Consider the following 3,895-nt stretch of genomic DNA (forward strand, 5'->3'; position numbering starts at 1 on the left):
CTCAACGAGGCGTTGAGTATGAAGTGGCCAAGATCCTGGACTCACGTCACCGTTACGGTCAACTACAATATCTTATTGACTGGAAGGGTTATGGTCCTGAGGAACGTTCATGGACCAATGCCTCTGATGTCCATGCTCCTGCCTTGGTCCGGAGATTCCATTCCAAGTTTCCTCAAAAGCCAAAGAAGTGTCCTGGGGCCACTCCTAAAGGGGGGGGTGCTGTCACGATCCGGGTATCTGGACGCCATTTCTTACCCATCAGATGCCTCCTAAGGCTGGCTCAGCGCTCCAGGACCGGATTCCATCTGTTATCCTGATGTGTACATTCCTGTATCCTCTCCTGTCACTCTGGGACGCTGTCACAGTAAACGTCATATTACACCTGGCATGGCGTCTCCCGCGGCCTCCGCCGCCGTCCCTGAACTTCTGCATGCAGAGTGTCTGAGTGGCGATTACGTCAGCCGCGGCCTCCGCTGTGTCCGCGTGGTTGGATGTGCATCTGTCAGCCTGGCGCCTCCTGTCTCCGGTGGCCGGCGCCGCCATTACTGTTTTCATTACCACATGGATTACAAACCAAACTTCCCTCCAAGTGTCTGCATGGGCGCAGCCATCTTGGATTCTGTCAGCTGATCATTTCCACCAATCTGTTCTCAGTATTGATAATCTGCATAATTGCCTAGCCAATCCCTTCCTTGCTGCAGGTATAAATACACTGTGCCTGAGCAAGGAAGGCGTCAGTGCTTTGGTTGTCAAACCTAGTTCCTGTTTGTCTCTCTCCTGTGATTGTCTTCCAGGTTCCAGCTCCTGTCTCAAGACTTCCACCATAGAGACCCGCACCAGCATTCCACCTGCGGTGTAGCCTGACTCTCCAATCCATTGTGGATTCATCTGTTTCCAGCTACAACATTACCTGCTTCCAGCTCAGCTTCCAGCAGAGTACAGCTTCCCTTAAAGGGCCGGTGTCCTTTCTACACTTTACCACTCTCCACCGGTATTATTATTTCTCCGCTCTCAAGTTCTACATTTCAGTTCATATTTCATCGCTCCCAAGTTCATTTATTATTTAACTGGTTCCAGCCAGTATCCACTCCGTGCTAACAACAGTCTGGTTCCAGCCAGTATCCACAGCAGCTGTTTTATCTTCAGCAACCCAGCTTTTCCTGGAACACCAGCTGGCACAATCCTGGGTTATCTCCATTGCTACAGTCGGGCCTGGTAAGGACTTTCCATCTAGAAGATCATAAGAACTATCTCACACTACCAGTGCCCTGTGGCTCCTGCCATCCTGTAGTACCCAGGAACTGTATTTATTCTTTGCTGACTTTTACGTTTTCTTTTACTGCTGCTGTGTTGCGGAGTTGTCATAATAAACATCATTGACTTTTATCCAAGTTGTCGTGGTCACGCCTTCGGGCAGTTATTATTCATGTTACTTACATGTCCAGGGGTCTGATACAACCTCCCAGGTTCCGGTACATCTCAGCCCCTACAACTGAGGCTGCCTCACGTCAGCTCAGGCCCTCAGTTGTGACACAGTTGCGCTTCATTTAGGTCTGAGGACTCTCTCAAGAGAGGATGAGCAATTTGCCCTTAACCTGGACATTTGACTCCATGAATTACTTAGGTATACAGATCCCTAGGAATCCAAGGTCTTTTTAGAACTTAAATTTTACACTGGTGATCAATAAAATTGCTGCGGAGCTGGAGAGATGGAAAACGTTACACCTATCTTAACTGGGGAGGGTTAACCTAATACAAATGGTATCATTTCCTCGTCTTATGTATATTAATCAAACCCTTCCTAATGTAATCACACCTAAGGACACCCAGTATCTGAGCATTCTCTTTCGTAAATTCATATGGCAAGGAAAGAAGCCACATATATGTTTAATCAAATTGCAACAAATGGTTAAGAATGGAGAGCTGAACTTTCCTAATGTTACGTGGTGCTCTCAGGCAGCCCAACTGAGGAACCTCCAAAACTGGATTCATAACCGAGCAATTTATACTAACACTGATTTGGAAAGGGAGTTTTTGAGGGGTGGGGATTTAGTGAGCTTCCTGCATATGCATGATCAAGAAGTTCCCTCTCATAAGACAATCCTCTTTGATGGCACGTTAAAAAATTATGGGTGGGAATGAGGCATAAACTAAATGTGAATGCTCACAAATCCATATTTCTGCCCTTTTTAGATAACCCAGAGTTTCAGGGTGGCCGTGCGAACCACCCATTTAATATATGGAGAGCGGGAGGGATTATTAAATTAGGGAATTTAGTTGATAATCGGCTTAAAAGACTGCTGACATTCCAGGAGGTTACTGTCAAGTTTCAAGTGGTAGAACCATACTGGATGGCTTTTCTGCTAGCTCAACCCTACATCAATTCTCTCATCAAACATTTTTCTTCTGCTGACTGGCAGAACCTGGTAGATGATATGCTGACACGGGAACCTTTGCAGAAAAAAAGCCATTTCAATAGGTTATAAACATTTCCAGACAATTTTAGATTATTCAACAAGATCAGAAGGTTTAGCGGCCCGGCGAACACATTTCCGAAATATAGCAATAGAGGACATATTGAAAGCACATATTCATGCATGCAAAACTCTTCCTTAAGGTATAAGGACATGTTTTTAAACATACTTCACAAAACATACCTCTCTTCGCATAAAAGACATTTAGTTGGCCTCTCGCCATCTCATGCTTGCTGGAAATGTGGAAGCCCTCAGGCAGACCTTTTTTACTGCATTTGGCAGTGTCCACTAATCAGAGGCTTTTGGGTGAAAATTCATAAATATGTCACTGATCATTTGGTGAATTATTTATCCCTATCACCAGAATAGGCACTCTTTGGCATGTTTCCTAATAATCAGGTTATGTCAAAGGGTAGCAAAAAACTGCTTCTAGCGGTAAGTGCTGCAGCATCTAAATCCATATTACAAGTATGAATTCACCCTGAACCTCCGTCATTGCTGTTTAATGCAAAGTTGTTCTACTTGTTTAGAATGGAATGGGTGGGGGTAATACTGGAAAACGACAAAAAAGTAGAAAAATTCTTTGAAGTATGGTAGAGCTATGTAGCTACACTGTCTACTCCTATAAGAACGCAAATAAACAATTATTTAACCAATACTCTATGGTATATGACTAGAACATTGGGAGGTGATCCACCGGTTACCTTGTAACACTTATTGTAGAGTGCTCTCGGGGGGGACGTGTTGCTTCCATAAAAATATGTTATAAAAAAAAGGCTCTCTGATGTCCATCTCCCACTGTGGTGCTCTGACACAGTGACAAGATGATGCAGTGCAAGCACAAAAATAACTTTGGTGGCCATCTTGGTTAGGGACTGAAGTCTCCCTGAAGGAGTCAATATGGAAGCATGCGCAGTAGCGCTCTCCAACTCCAACACCCCCCTTGCTACAAGCTTTGCCTTGTTACACAAACATATACTTTCATCCTCCTTGTAGCAACTTGTCAAAATTTAGGGTTAGACAAGCAAGACAACATCAACACTTCAAATGGCTGTAGTCTACTTTCTTTGGTAGAGACATCAGTAAGTCTCCTCTCATTAACTGTATGGACTATTTCAACCATCTCTCTCTTCACAAACAGAACCCTTATCATTGTCATGGTTTTCAATGTTTTCCACACTTGTGACACTCAATTTATGCCACGTCTTTTTGCCTACTTTGGACTTCCAGTCACACCAGTTGGATCTTGACTTTGGTCTGTTTGTCTTGAACTTCACTTAAAGCAATATTTGGGAACTCATCATATCTTGTTGGTGATTTCCCAATATGTCGATGCTGGTAGGCTCTGGTTCAGCTATGTCTTCAGCTGCTGACATATGCTGGGACACATACTTGCTCTATGTTTCAAATTCCAGTTTTTC

Source organism: Pseudophryne corroboree, chromosome 4 (genome assembly GCF_028390025.1).
Source record: "Pseudophryne corroboree isolate aPseCor3 chromosome 4, aPseCor3.hap2, whole genome shotgun sequence".
In the NCBI taxonomy this organism is placed as follows: Eukaryota; Metazoa; Chordata; class Amphibia; order Anura; family Myobatrachidae; genus Pseudophryne; species Pseudophryne corroboree.